This window comes from Balaenoptera ricei, chromosome 2 (assembly GCF_028023285.1).
Source record: "Balaenoptera ricei isolate mBalRic1 chromosome 2, mBalRic1.hap2, whole genome shotgun sequence".
NCBI lineage: Eukaryota > Metazoa > Chordata > Mammalia > Artiodactyla > Balaenopteridae > Balaenoptera > Balaenoptera ricei.
In genome coordinates this window covers 66,199,538-66,214,933 of record NC_082640.1, presented here as the reverse complement: position 1 = coordinate 66,214,933, position 15,396 = coordinate 66,199,538, and the positions used below count along the sequence as shown (strand labels likewise).

At 46.2% G+C, this 15,396-nt stretch overlaps 1 long non-coding RNA gene across 1 annotated transcript in view; it reads left to right on the top strand.

Annotated features, from left to right (window-relative positions):
• The window catches only part of LOC132360404 (uncharacterized), a 52,112-nt gene extending 37,037 nt beyond the window's left edge, over nucleotides 1-15,075 (top strand). The window contains exon 3 of the long non-coding RNA XR_009501088.1: nucleotides 14,988-15,075. This is a non-coding gene — a long non-coding RNA (uncharacterized LOC132360404). The remainder of the gene's footprint in view (nucleotides 1-14,987) is intronic.
• Nucleotides 15,076-15,396: the final 321 nt, after the last annotated feature.

Sequence of the window (15,396 nt, the reverse complement as noted above, 5' to 3'; positions counted from 1 at the left end):
CAGTTCGGGGCTATTGTGAATAAAGCTGCAACAAGCATCCACGTACAAGACATGGTGTGGACATATGTTTTCATTCCTCTTATAGATAAACACTGAGGAGTGGAATTACTGGCTCATAAGGAGGCAAATATTTAAATTTAGAAGAAATTTATAATTGAAGTGGTGGTGCTATTGACACTCTCACCAGAAATGTATGAGGGCTCCAATGCTCTTCAGCCTCACCAACGTTTCATGTTGCTAGTCTTTAATTTTAGCCACTGTTGTGTGGGTGGAATGGTAGCTGATCGCGGTCTTCATTTGCATTTCCCTGATGACTAATGATGTTGAGCACAGCTTCCTGTGTTTATTGGCTGTTCATATACCCCAAGGTCACATATAGTTTCTCCTAGATCTTCTTCTAAAAAACTTGATAGTTTTAACATTTACCGTGGTGTCGATGATTTAGCTCAAATTAATGTTTGTGTGTGGTGAGAGGTTGAAGCCTAAGTTTATTTTCACTATATATATCCAGTTGTTTAATATATTTGTTGCAAAAACTTTCTTTGTCCCATGAAATTGCTTCAGCACCTTGGTTGAAAACCAGTTCACTGTATATATATGTCTATTTCTGGTCTTTCTAGTCTGTTCCGTTTATGTCTTTCCTTGTGCCAATGCCACACCGTCTTGATTATGTAGCTTTACAATAAGTGTTGACTCAGGTAGTTTAAGTTCTCTTCTCTAAATTTGTCTTTCTTTTTCAATATTGTTTTGCTTATTCTATACCTTTGCTTTTCCGTATGAATTCTTAATAACTTGCTTCTTGTCATTTTCTACAAAAACATCTGTTGAGATTGTAATTGGGGTTACTTTAAATTTGGAGAGAATTGACATCTTAACAATATTGAGTCTTTCAATTCATCAACATGGAAATCTCTTCATTTATAAGGTTTTTAAAAAATGTCTTTCAGCTGTGTTTTGTCTTTTTTATGACAAATATTATTCATATTTTGTTAAATTTATTCCTACATATTTTGTGCATTGGGATATTAGTGTAAAAGAACACTTAAAATTTCATTTTCCAATTTTTTGCTGCTAGTATATAGAAATACAATAGATTTTTGTATTTAGACCTTGTGTCCTATGATCTTGCTACATTAACTTATTAGGAGTTGCTTTGTCGGTTCCTTAGAATTTTCTATGTAAAAAATCATGCTGTCTGTAAAGACAGTTTTAATTCTTTTGTTCACATTTTAATGCCTCTGTTTCTTTTTTGTTCAGTTTTATTGCGTTGTCTGGGATCTCCAACACAATGCTGGACGGAAGGGGCAAGAGCAGACATCATTGCCTTATTCCCATCTTAGGCGGAAGCATCTAATATTTTATATCTAATATTTTGGTTACATTTATGGTAGGGGTTAGTTTTGTATTGATACCCTGCATGAAATTGAGGAAGTCCACCTCTATTCCTAGTTGCTGAGAATGTTTTATTATGAATAGATGTTGAGCTTTGTCAAATGCTCTTTTAGATCTACGGCCATATAGTTTTTCTTCTTTATTCTATTAATATGGTGAATTACATTGTTTGGTTTTTAAAATATTAAACCAACCTTGCATTCCTGGGATAAACCACAACTGGCCATGATTTATTACTTTTTTTATATGTTTCTAGCTTCAGTTTGTAAACATTTTATTAAGGAATTTTGTATCTGTGTTCATTAAGGATATTGGCCTGTATCTTAGTCCATTGAGGCTGATATAACAGAAATATCATAGTCTGAGTGGCTTAAACAAAATCATTTATTTCCCATAGTCCTGAGGACTGGAAAGTCCAAAATCAAAGCACTGGCAGATTTGTGTCTGGTGAGAGCCTACTTCCTGGTTCACAGATGGCAGCTGTATTCTCTCTGTGTCCCCACATGACAGAAGAGAGCTCTTGGGCGTCTCTTTTATAAGGGCACTAATTCCATTCACGAGAGCTAATGAACTAATCACCTCCCAAAGCCCCCACCGCCAAATACCATCACATTTGGGGTTAGGATTTCAACATATGAATTTTGAGAGGACACTCAGCCTCTAAGTGTCTGTAATTTTCTTTTCTTATGTCTTTGTCAATTTTGGTATCAGGATTATGCTGGCTACGTAAAATAAGCTGGGAAGTATTCTCTCTGCCTCTATTTTCTGAAATAATTTGTGTAAGATTGAATTATTTTTTCCTAAAATGTTTGGTGACATGTGAGTGAAACCATTCGAGACTGGAATTTTCTCTGTTGGGAGATTTCTTATAATTAAGTCAATCTCTTTAACAGATACAGAACTATTCAATTTTCTATATTTTTTATATGTCAGTTTTGGTAAGTTGTGTTTTTCAAATAATTTGTCTATTTCACCTAGGTTGTAAAATTTGATAGTAATAATGTTTTTCGTAACATCCTCTTGTTAACCCTTTAATTTATACCAGACATTGTGGGTAAGACATTGCAGAAACTCTGGATTCTATTATCTTCTTCTGAAGAATGTTAATTTTTGTTATGGCTGGAAGTTAAGTTACCGGATGATCACTTTAAACTTGTAGAGGTTTGAGTTTGTACTTCCTTAGGGCATGTAATATTTTCTTTCCCTTAGTTTTAGGGTAAATCCCTTAGTTCTGGGACATAGATAGATTTTATTCTGCTAACTTGGTGAGACTCAAATCCAGATTCTCTCTCTGCATCTGTCGCTGAGCCACAGCTGAAATCTCTGCTCAGCTTTTCCAGCCCCCTAGTTAGTACTTCCACCGGGCTTCTTGATGTCACCCCCATGCGTGCACAGTTCAGGGGTCGGTCAAGGATTTGAGGGCAGTTTACATGCAGATCTGGGGGCTCTCCTCTTAGAGGTTCTCCCCTTTCCAGGATTTCTCTCCTCAGTTCCAGCTCCTCTGGCAGACTTGAGCTCCAACCTCTGACACCTAAGATCAGAAATACTATGGTTTTCTAATTGAGTTCTGGCTATCCCATGCCATGCAGACAGGGATACAGTACACTCGGGGGAAGATTCATATAAATGTGAATCACCCGGTAGTGTTGTCTTCTTTCAAGGGCCAATCCCACTCCAGTCTCTGCTTGGTTTTGGCAGCCTCCCAATACTTTCAAATACTTGTTTTGTATATTTTATTCATACATTAAAACTACATTATGTGGGAGAGTTAGTCCAACACAAGCTACTCTGACATTACCAGCACAGGAACTTAACCACTTTAATATTAAAGTTGGGGAAAGTGATGCCCAGAGAAGAATAGTGACCTGCCCAATATCACATAGTTGTTATTGGCTGGGCCAGGTCTCAAAGCCAGGTTTGCTGGCCCCTCTTGCTGTATCTTGGTGCTAGGTAAGCTTTGACACTTCACAAGGGGCTAGTGAATGAAATTCACGTAGCCTCAGGGAACCTCACTGCAGGCATCAGGTGGAAGACAAAAAGGAAAATGAGAAATTATGAGGTCAAGAAATTATGAGATTATTCGGGGCCACCAGAGAGTCAAGTAGTAGGTCTTAGAGGCAAAGGCCCAGCCCACAGGCAGGCTGAGAGGACCAGGGATTTCACAACAGCTTCAAGTACAACCTGCCCAGTTTTACATCTGTAGCCCAGACCCACTGGCACCTTAGACTCAATCTGTCCAGAACTGAACCATCATGGTTCTCTCCATCCATGATGTATTTTCTCCTGTGTTCCCTAGCTCCGATCAAGGCCCTACCATCCATCTCCCTGGGTGTCCACCCCAGAATCTGAGAACTAGTCCTTGACTACGTCCTCATGCCTTGTAGAGATTCACGCAGATCCCACAGCCTGAAAATCCCAGGAGTCCCTCTCCTCCCTTTGACCTCTCTGGTTTTCGTTCAAGGTTTCTTCCCTTCTCCCTGGTTTGCTGCTGTGAAGTCCTGACAGGTCCCAGCTCTGGTGAACTCCTATACTCATCCTCCCCTCAATTCCTTTTCTTCCAGAGTTTTTGTTTGTTTTTTCCCCCTTAAACCAAAAATATGATCCTTCCCCTCCCTACCAGTCAGGGCACTCACAGCCTAGTGGGGAAAACAGGCAGATTAACATCTGGCTAGGATACAAAAGATAGATGTGAATAGTAATTGTGAACTTGGAGAGCGTCACATCCCTTGTATGGGCCGCCCTCCCCTCTGCCTGAAGAGGACTTCTGAGGAGACACTAAGGAAGAAAGAGGAGTGTTCTCGATCATCCTGGGCTCCACGCCGCTCCCACCCCACGCCCCACCTACGCAAAGTCAGGAGGTCTAATATTTAACATTTTGGCTTCAATGGGGAAAAAAATCCCCAAGCTTGCATTTTCAGAAACATAACCAATAAAGAACAAAAGAAGCAAAACAAAAGCAAACATTTAAATGAGGTGTTTAAACATCTGTAATAACTGCTGCTTTATAATAAAATCAATTTCTCAAAACTAGGGGTAAGAATTCCTCCTAGACGCACTCTCCAAGATTCTCATTTTAAAACTAAGGGTAAAGATTGACTTAATTTTTCTCAAACTTCAGAAAGTGAAAAGGGCAGAAAGCGAGATGTCGGACAAGATAGAACTTCTCTGCACCCTCCTTCCCTCCTCTTTAGGGAAGAAAGTGATCATTATCATCCCAGACAGCTCGCAGGTTTGCTGCTTGTTGCAAATTAGACAACAAACGTGAAGGCCCTTTGAGAAATCAGAGTACCGTGACACAAGGAATTACTATCCCACACACATTTATGTTCATTTTGCCTTCCTTCCCTATGAGAAATCCCTTGCTTCAGTGCTCCCAGGCCAATTAATATTCCAGAGACACAAAATAACTTGAAGAATTATGGGTAGGGACAGGCCCAGAAGGTAGAACTCTGATATTTCCAGGAGACAATGGGAGTCGCCACTATTTCTAGGAGGCAACAGGACCATACAGGGATCCTCCTAACCTCATTTGACCATCCACGATGGCAAGTGCCAGGCAGACCATGAGAACTGGTGGGGGGTTGAGACCTGGGCCCTCACCTAGTCCCAGTACAGAGCCCCGGGCAAGGACCACATGTGCATATCAGAGGGAAGTGTCTTGGTTCCACTAACTCTCCACTGTGCCATGTTGGGAACATCACATCTCTCCTCTGAGTTCAGTTTCTGACCCTGCTCGCCACTCCTCCCCACCCTGTTCCAGAGTTGCTGGGAGGGCGAGATGAGATCAGGGATGCAGAAGCATCCCTGGTAAACTACATGAGCTGCATACATTTACACTGCTGTTGTCAACAGCATCCGTGCGGCCTGTGCTTTGGTGGAATAAGTCCATCTGTGCAAGCAAGGCCTTTGAAGGTATCCTAAGTCTGGCAGCCTTCAACCTAAGCCAGCGATGGAGCGTGGTTTGCATCAGGAAAGCTGGCAGGAGACCAGACGCCACGTAGCCTGCGAAGCCTCAGGACGCAAACCCTGCCCTGCCGGGCGACCTGGTCCCCAGCCATCCCAGCCTCCCGTCCAGGCCTTTTCAGGGCCCAGTTTCCACGTGGCACTGACTCTTGGGGTGGCCTGCGCAAGGAGGTATTTTCTTTCCTTTCTTTTGCTGGGGACTCTTAGGAAAGGCAGAGGGATTCAGATTCCCAACTGGAACCCCAGGCTGTCCCCTTAATTGATTTCTTTTGTTTCCTTCAAGTCCTCAAAAACGTGTCGACATCCATTTGGAGCTGCCTTCCGCCCGGCGCACGCTGGCCAACTTTCTTCAATTAATGAGCTGAGACTGGAATTGAGAGCCTCAGTTTTCACAGCCACAGCGGGGACTGACCCTGCTGAGGTGATAAGATAAAAAAAAAAATATGCTGTCAGTGCTACATCCGTGCAATACAAGTTATTAAAAAGCGGACACGCCAGCTCACATGGACAGGGCATTCTCACCGGCGACTATTGTTTTGGCTGTGGCTGGGCTTCCCCCTTGCCTCACCTCTGAACTTGGCTGGCTTGCTGCTTGTGCCTTTGCTCAAGCCTGTCCCCCACCTAGCACTCCCAGTCTGTGAACTTTTGGCTCATCAAAACTCAGCCAGCCTTCAAGGCCCAGTTCTTTGGAGTTTTCATTCACTCAACCAACATTTGTTGAATGCCTACTGTGCACCAGACGCCTTTCTCATTTATTCATTCTATAAAATTTCTTAGATGAGAAAGATAGATGCTGCCCTTATCTTCATGGAGCTCACGGACTTGGAGGGACACAGAAAATGTAAAGGGTGACTCTAGTATGACGTTTTGGGTGCAGGGCAGTGACAGATATGTGTAAGGGGTGTTTTGGGGTACTGGGAAGGGGCACTGACTTCTGGAGAAAGTGCTGTAATTTTAAAACTTTTTCATAATTAAACATTTCAAATTTAAACAAAATCGTATTACAAACCCCTACGTACCCTGCTTTAACACCTATCATGTCACAGCCAATCTTTTAACCTATACTCCTATCTACCTCCCCCACCGAAATCTTGTGCTGTTTCTAAGCAAATCCCAGACAGCACAGTATTTTGTTCACGAATCCACAGCCCTTCTTATCAGCACCTCTCATCGGCTCTACGGCAGCATTATAGGCATTATAGCTAGGGAGCCACCAAGATGTTGAAGGAACACTTACTGGCCTTGGCATTAAATACACATGAGTTCAAATCCTGTCTCCCATATACCCACATGCTGTGTGATATTGGTCAAGTTACCTAACCTCTCTGGGTCTCACATTCTCCATCTATAAAATAAGGATAATATGACTAGCTCCTAGTGTTGTTCTGAAATTTAAATGAGATAAAGTATGTAAAGTGCCTAACACGATACCAGACACATAGTAGGTGTTCTGCAAATATTTCTTTCCTTGTCCTGGTTTGCCCTGGATGAATATGAAAGTGCAATAAAGCGGCTGAGTATGCTTGACAATGACACTTCACCTATGATGTTCTAAGATGCTACTGGAAGCTCCCAGAGGGCAGACACCTGACCATGCACAGTGCAGACCCAGCCCAGACAGCTGCTACTGAGAGGAAGAACTCCTCTCTGATGTCAGCCTCCCTCACCTACTCTTTCTATCACGTGAACCGTTCACCAGCCACACTTCCATCATTTTATGGTTTCACCGAAGACAAACGTTGCGGTAGGATTTGTACAGTTCAAGTCAAGAAGTTGGCCATTACCTTCACCTCTCTTAGAACGCTGGGGTGGAGGGGGCACTCGGCTAAGGGGAATGTGTGCACCCAAACCAAACCCCCTAAGCTTGCTTTCAAAAAGCTCGACCTGCTTCTGGCGACTGTTGCCAGCACCAGACTCCTCTCTACTCTGGGTGGCAGCCGGTGATAAAGCCCCAAGAACTCAGACAAATGTGGCTGTCGCCAGAGAGGAGTCAAGGGCCTGGCTGTGATGTCTGGGGCCAGCTTGGTCTTGGACCTCGCTGTGTGTTTACAAGTCTCCCTTTGACAATTCAGTTTTGAAGATGGGCTTCATTAAAGGGCAATTATAGGTTAAGTAACTTGCTGGCTCCCTGCCTAATGTGGAAAACTCGACTGTGACAATCAGATAATTCTGAGATTAAGCAAGACAGCAATTGCTACTGAAAGAAGAAGCTTAGCAAGAGCATAAAAGACTCTCCCCAGCCATGACCTCATTCCAGCTGCCCCGTCTGAGCAGGAAGTCTGAGTCCAAGGAACCAGCAGGCTCTGGGAACCTCTGGCATTGAGGGTGAACTCTTCTGGGAAAGGGGACCACAGAAGGCAAAGTGCTTTCCCATCGGAGTGGCAAGATGCCCCCCTTCCTCTCAGGTTCAACTCTTCTAGAGGCTTCTCACTGGGTACTGAGGGCCAGCCTTCTGGTCTCTGCCATGGCCTCTTGCTCTTCCCCACCACACATCTCTGCTTATATTGTCCAGTCTCCCAACTCTACACCTAGAAGGCTGTCTCCTTTCACTTCTCTGACTATCCATGAAGCTTCCTAACCCAGAAAGGATGACGCACTTCAAAATTCCTGGAACACTTTGTATCAAATGGGAAACTTTCTATTACATGTCAAAAAAAACCTCACCCCAACATACAACTTATGCACAAAGGGGGATTTATTGACTCATGTAACTGACAAGCCCAAGGATTATTGGCTTCAGGCATGGCTGGATCCAGGGGCATTAAACAAAGCCCTCGCCTCTGCTTTTCTCTTCTAGGCTCCATTTTCAGAGGCTCTTTCCTCACTGTAGCAAGATGACCATGGGCCATTCTAGTCCATCAGAAAAAAGCCTTGCTTCCTAGTGGTTCTGGCAAAGGTCCTAAGATCAGACTTGACTGGACAATGTAAGTCACATGACTGGGTGGACTCAGTTCCCTGACTGGATGTTCCTGAGGCACATGCTTTACCACAGAGCCAGGTGGGAGCCTTATCAGGAACACATGCCCTCAGAGTGAAGGAGACATAGATCTCCAAAAGGAAATTTGGGTGTTGTTATCAAAAGAAGAAATAGATACTGAGAAGCCCGAAACCTAACTAACATACTTGTGTTCTCTGCCATGCATTTAAATGTCAACTCCGTGAAAGCCCTGGCTCCCCAGAGAGGTTTTTATTTCCAACCAGGCAGTCGTCCTGAAAGAGTGGTCCCCAACTCCTATAAAGCATCACCTAGGAAGTTGTTAGGAGGCACTTGTTCTGGGGTCCCACCCCATACCTGCTGAATCAGAAACTCTGGGGTTGGGGCCCAGGAATCTGTGTTCTAACAAGCCCTCCAGGCACCTCTGACGCTGTAAAGTTTGAGAACCACTGCTGTAGGGCAAGAACTGTATTTCATAGTCCCCTTGTCGTTAGCATTCAATGTTCACTCTATGAAATAAGCAAATAAATGAATGTACAGAGGGAGGCCCTGAGCTGCCCCTTTGAAGAAAGGCATTCACTCCTCAAGGTCCATTTGGTTGCCAGCAACAGAACTTACTCTGGCTAATTTAAGCATGTATTTAGGCTTCCTTCCCTTGTTCTACTGGCACATGGTAAGTGCTTGAAAAAACAAGTTAGCTGTTTCGATTCCTAACTTAGCACTGTGCTAAGTTCTGGCCACGGGTGGTAACCAAACACAGACCCGGTCTCTGTCCTCTGGAGCCGCAGACTAGCAATCAGCAAAGAAATCAGACAAATGAATGAAAATGGGCCATTCTGGGAAGTTCCCAAAAGGAAAGATGCTGGTATAGCACCAGGGTGTATCAGAGGGATTTGATCAATGCCAGGAGATAAGAAAGGCAGAAACTGGATTTGTTGGAAACCTCTGGAATCAAAGAATCAAAGGAGATCTGAGCTCCTGGCCTCAGGAAAAGCATAAACAGGGCCACCCTGAGCACCACAGCAGCCAGGGCCGGTGGACTCTTTGTCCTGGGCTCTGCCTTTAAAGGGACACGCTGTCAATGTTTTTTCTCAAGGCCCTCCACTCAAGCGTCAGATTCTAGGGAGGAAGAAACGGCTTGGCCCACCCTGAGCCAGGTGCTCTGTACCTGGGACTCAGCCGCAACTGGGCAGGCAGGAGAGCACCCCAGAAAAGGGTCTTGGGCCATCACTGAGAGCCAGTGTCACAGAGTGACCAAATCATTCTGATTTTCAGGGACTTTTTCAGTTTTAGCATGAAAGTCCCTTGTCCGGAAACCTCTCATTGTCTGGCTCCGCCCAAGCTCCTGAAGCCCCCTTGGGCTGGAGGCAACCTGAGCCAAGGTCTCCATGCCTCTGCTTCCGTGGCCAGTGCCATCCTGACTCCACCCAGGTCATATTCATGAGGGCAGCAAGCAGGGGGTGATGGACAGAGCTGTGGTCCAGCCATGATCAGAGCCAGAACACGCCCAGGCCCTGCAAAACTCAGTGAACCTTCCTGGGCCTCAATTTCTTCCTCTCCAAATGAGAGGCTAAGGAGTCTGGACTCTGGAATCCTCATTTGGGTCTGCAGAACTCTCTGCATGACACTGAGCTGAGACTGGGTCAGATAGAAAAAAGAAAGGGTGGTTTCTGCCCTCCTCTCCCCCCATCCCCCCGTGTTTACAGTCAAGTTACATGCAGAACAGAGATTTCACTCACGTGACAGAAAACCAAGTCAGCTGCCCACACTTCCCAGTCTGGGTGCAGGACACAAACATGGGTGACCCTGTAAGCACCAGGATACCCGCGGGGGCTTCCTGGAGGAGGGGCTGGATTTAGCCCGCATGTTGGGGAACATCGGTGAGGCTCCCTGGCTCTCCCTGGTTTCTTCCCTCACACTTTGTAAAATTTTGCTTCTTCAGCCCCAGACAGCTGAAGGCCTGCTTTGTCAGACTGTGTGCTCAGAATTACATCTGGATGGGCACAGGGATTGGATGGAGGGGGTGGTGAGTGTGATGCTGTGATTAAGTCCACCTTTGAGGCTGGACCAACCTCCCGAGGCTCAGATCCCAGGCCATTTGCGTGGTATTTAAGAGGAGTTTGGAATGTGGATCTGGACTGTTGAGGGGGGCCTGGGAGTATTCCCTAGGCCAGTGCAGGGAGGGAGAGGGAGGGTGGCATCTCCCATCAATCTGGTCATTCGTTCCATCGATATCCAAACCTTCACTGAGCTCGTGCTTTGGGTCAAGGCCTATTCTGGGCTCTGGGACTGCAGAGGCTCCGTATGTTCTGCAGTCAATGCTGGAAATTTAGAGAGTGTCTCCAACCCCTCATTTTACAAATGAGAAAACTAAGGCCAGACCCAAGGCACACAGGGGGTCAGTGGCCTGCCCAAGACGTGTCAGGAACAGGCATGTCCTCACTAGCAAAATGGGAATGACTCTGGGAGGTTGGGGCCCTAAAGGACCCAAGCGTCAGCGGGTAGGAGAGGGACGCAGGGACAGGTGCTGGGGGTTGGGTGCAGCTTCAGGGGCTGGGAGGGGCTGATAAAATCAGCAACAGGTGAAATTCAGACAGTTGGCCACAGCGCAAGCTCAGCATCCTGCTACCACAGGACAAAGGCTCCTGGGAGTCTGGCTGGAAGCAGGTTGGAGGTAAAGAGGGCACTTTACTGAAAGACCCAGCTTTGTGATTAAATTCTGGAGGGGCCAGGGTTCCAGCCTTGGAGGCACTGAGGTGCTAGGCCTGGTCCTGAATGAGAAAGGTGGGGCTGTGGCATCACAATATCAATAATAACAAGAATGACAAGAAAAAGCTTCCCCAGTACCTGGTACGCATTGTCTTGGTAAATCCTAGCAACAAGTATATCCCCATCTCACAGATGAGGAAACTGAGGCACAAAAAGGGTAGATTCTTGCCCAAGGTCACACAGCTAGCATGTGGTAGAGCTGAACTTGAACAGAGGCAGCTAGATTCTAAAGCCCATGTCTTGATAACATTCCCACCTCCTTCCTTTCTAGGTCCTAACTTTTCTAGTATGCACTTTTCAAACATACACAGAAGTGGAGAAAACAGTTATATTGATCCCAAGTGTACCCATCACCCAGCTTTAATGTCGATCCACATTTTGCAATCTTATTTAATCTACAGACCTACTATTTTTAGGAGGGGGCTGGAATATATTAAAGCAAATGGCAGACATCATATTTCAGCGCTAAACACTTCAGTATGGGTATCTAACGGACAAAAAATGTTTCTTTCACATAACCGTGATGCCATTATCCCACCTAACCAAATCAACATTGACCTCTGGAGGTCATCTACTGCAAATTTCTCTGATTAGCTCAAAGATGTCTTTTTATCATTGGTTTGTTCCAACCAGGACCTAAGTAAGAGCTACCCAATGCATTTAGTCGCTTGCATTTATCTGATGCTAGTTTCCCCTTCTCCTTTCCCCGTGCCAACGATTTGTCCTTCCTTTTATAGGCGGGAAGCTGAGGCAAGGTTCAACGGGCAAGGCCAGGACTAGAATTCAATGGACTCAGGTTCACATAGCTCTCCGCTGACAAGTTAGACCCCCTCTCATTTATTCTCTTCTATTTTTGAACCAGCAGAGAAGTTAGGGAGAACGGGCATCCTCAAGCGCTGTGAGTTCTCAGAATATAATTCACTTTAATCTTTTAAGCATTTGACAGTATTTGCTCGAAAGAAGGAGCAACAAGTACATAATTATTGCACTAATTAAGCTGCCAAAAACACAAGCGTGCGGCAAGAGCACCTTTGAAACGGGGAGCCCACGACGCATTAGCATCTGCTGTAAGCTTATTAATCACCTAACAGGCAATTAGCAAGCTGTTACTGTTTGAGGCTGCTATGTAAATAAATTCTTGGGTTAATTTCTTCCTCTGATAATAAAGAAAACATTATGAAAATTAGCTAAGCGACAATGTAAATGATCTTCACTGTTAATTATATGACGGTGTTACATATGCAAGGACCCCAGTGCTGATAAGGGCCCGGCTCTCTCCCTCCCCATCGCCCACCCACAGCCCCCACCTCGGCTCTGCCGCTTTAAAAATAAAAGTGTTGACACAGGTAATGGGGGCGGGGGAGCCTTGGGGACTGGAGTCACAGATGTTTGCTTGCAGCTTGCCCAGAGCAACTGCCAATGCTGCAGATCAGGACGGGGCTGTTTCTTCGAAGGAACCTGAGGTGGCCCTGGGCTGGCCTGTGACCCCACCTGGCAGCAGGGGAGGAGAGAAGGGGCAGAAGACCAGGCCTGGGGTCCTCCCCAACACAGGGCGGCCTGTTCCTAGAGGCTTCCCTGCAGTGTTGAATGAAAGCTTCCTGGGCTCTTGTCATTGTCACCCTGTGGCAATTCCTCTGTATGTGGCCTCTGGTAGACTGGGACCTCCTGGCTCATCCATCTAGTCAAGTGCATAGTGCAAGGCAGGTAGGACCCCTTGGCTCCAGAGTTTAAATTCTGCCTCTACTACTCAGAGGCTATGTGACCTTAGACCAACGACCAAACTTCCCTCGACCTCAGTTTCTTCATCTGCAAAATGGGGATGATGGTAATAGCACCTACATAGGGTTGCTGTGAACAGTGAAATGGGATCCTCAGAAAGTCTTTAGCACAGAGCCTGTCTGTAGTGAGTACCCAATACATGTTCACTATTATCACCATCATTGACCTGATTGTGTGCCAAGTGCCAGGAGCCCAAGAGGAAAGGGCGGAACTGCCACCCCAGGATTGAGACAGCCAGGGCATGGGTGTTAAAAATAACCAGCCCAACAGGCTGCACAGACCAAAAGCCAGAGGAGAGAAACAGACAAGAACTGACGGTTGCGGCCAGAGGGGAGAGAGACAAAACCAGTGTCCAGCTTCCTGGGGGTTGGGTCTTGGGCACTGGTTCTAAACAAGTCCGGTGGGGTATTGTGTAATGGAGCAAGGATGGCCTTTGGAATCAGGCAGCAGTTTGTCTCTCTTTGAGAAAGTTCTCTGCTTGAGCCTTGCTTATGGGGTTACGGGGATGGAGAGACAGATGGGACAGGCTTACGCAAGGCCTGACACTGGTGGATGAATGATAAGAATGGGTCCCTTAAGTTGTAGGATGGAGGGCAGCCCAGAAAGCCTTCTCACGAGGCTCAGCCCCTGAGAGCTTCAAGGTTCCCTGGGCAGAGGAGAGGGACCTTGTCATACTGTTGAAAGTTGCCCAGATGTCAACATCTTGATGACCAGGTTCTGATGCCAACTGTCTTACACCAGCCTTTCCCAAGCTAGTCCTATGAGATAGTCAAGGGAGAAAAAGGACTTATGGTCCATTTAGTTAGGGAAACACTTGGCTACACAGGTTTCATTTACTGTGGGACTTTTCTGAGCCCTTAAATGCTTATATGTCCAAGTCACAAACAAAGTATAATTTCTTCCACACTTAAAGAGCCACTACAATCAATAATAAGACTAGAAATGCAATTTTTAAATGGGTGAAGGTGTACTTTCTTATACCCTAAAAACGCATATACCCCATGAGCCAGCAATTCCAATCCTTGGTACACACGCTAGTCTGGAAAGTTTTGCCCCTGTGCACCGTGTCCCAGGATCACGCTTCCTGATAAAGTAAGAGCACAGAAGTCCTCTGCCCCAGGCTCTGCTCTCTGGGGACTCGGGCAAAGGCAAGCCCTTTTGTACCTTTAGATTTGTCCCATGTGATATATCATACATCTATACGTGTCTAAATGCTAAGATGCCTTTGAATCTCCAAGAGGGAGGTTGATATAATATATATACATTTTCTACTCTTATTTGACTCTGGACCCCTCCTTTTTCAGGAGACACCTGTTAACCTCCTGGCATTCCAGGGACACAGTTGGTAAAACCACAACATGCCCCGTGCTACTTGTAGTACCAGCTCTGTCCTCTGGGGCCACCCCGGACCGGCCTCTCCTTTACCCCATGACAACCTCCTTGTAAACGGAAGGCCTCGCTCATGGCCCTTATTCTTCTCCCCTTTTTTTCCAGTTAAGGGTCTTCAGCTCCTTTAATAAGGTCTTTGACTGGCTCTCCCAGGCCCTTCGACAGCTCAGCCACGCTCCTCTCAGTAGTCTGCAAACCTTGATACGCCTTTTCATCTGGGACACGTAGAAATAAACAAATCTCAAAAAGCTGCCCAAGAGCACAGAGGACGGTGAGGCAATCACTCCCCAGGGTGTTTTGCCTTCCAGGCTGTCTGTGTAAGAGGCGAGACTTCCCTGCTGGTGGCTGGATCACGCTGCAGGCTTCTACTGACCTCATGGTCAACAGACGCCACCACCGCCCTCCTCACCCCAGCCCAGGTCTTTTACACAATACAGCTGCGAACCAGCCTCCCTCGTCCTGTACTTAGGCAACTGATTCTTCTGAACCTGGAATGTAAGGTGTCACATTCATCCCTGTTACGCTCTGTCCTGCTAGAGTGGCCTCTTGGCAAGGCCTGCAGCATCATGCAAATCCTAAGTTGGTCAGCACAGGGAGGTGGAGAAGGTTGCCCTTGGGCTGGCTTTGCCACCAACCAACGGCGTGACTTTGATCAAGTCCTGTCTCTTCTTAGAGTGAGGAATGGCTCTGAAACACCTGGGTTGCCACTGTCCCTCCCAGCTGTGTGACAGGCCTGCTTTCTGTGTCTGCCCCCATCTAGCTGCTGGCACCTGCATGTCGACGAGTTCAGGACCCAGGAGGAGAGAACTTGAAGGCCACCAGTGACCTCCCTCTGGGTCAAATGGAACCATCCGTCAAGGCACTGGGGTTACGTTTGTTCCTTGAGCCCCTTCCTGATTTACGATCCAGCCTACGTTTTGGTCCATCTTCTGTTTCTTATTCTGCCTTTTCTCCTGCATTGGTTCCTACCTGTGGAAACACCTAGTGCAGTGTCTGGCCTGAAGGCTAAGCAAAGTATGAGTCCGTTTGTTTCTTCTTCCTTCCATCTCAACCTTGCTATGACAATGGTCTCTGCTTCCTAAGTCCGGCCTTCTGTTATACCCGATAATCATGGCTTTGAGAAATGGGATGAGGGCTCTGTGGCAGACATGTTTCTTCAACTGACCACT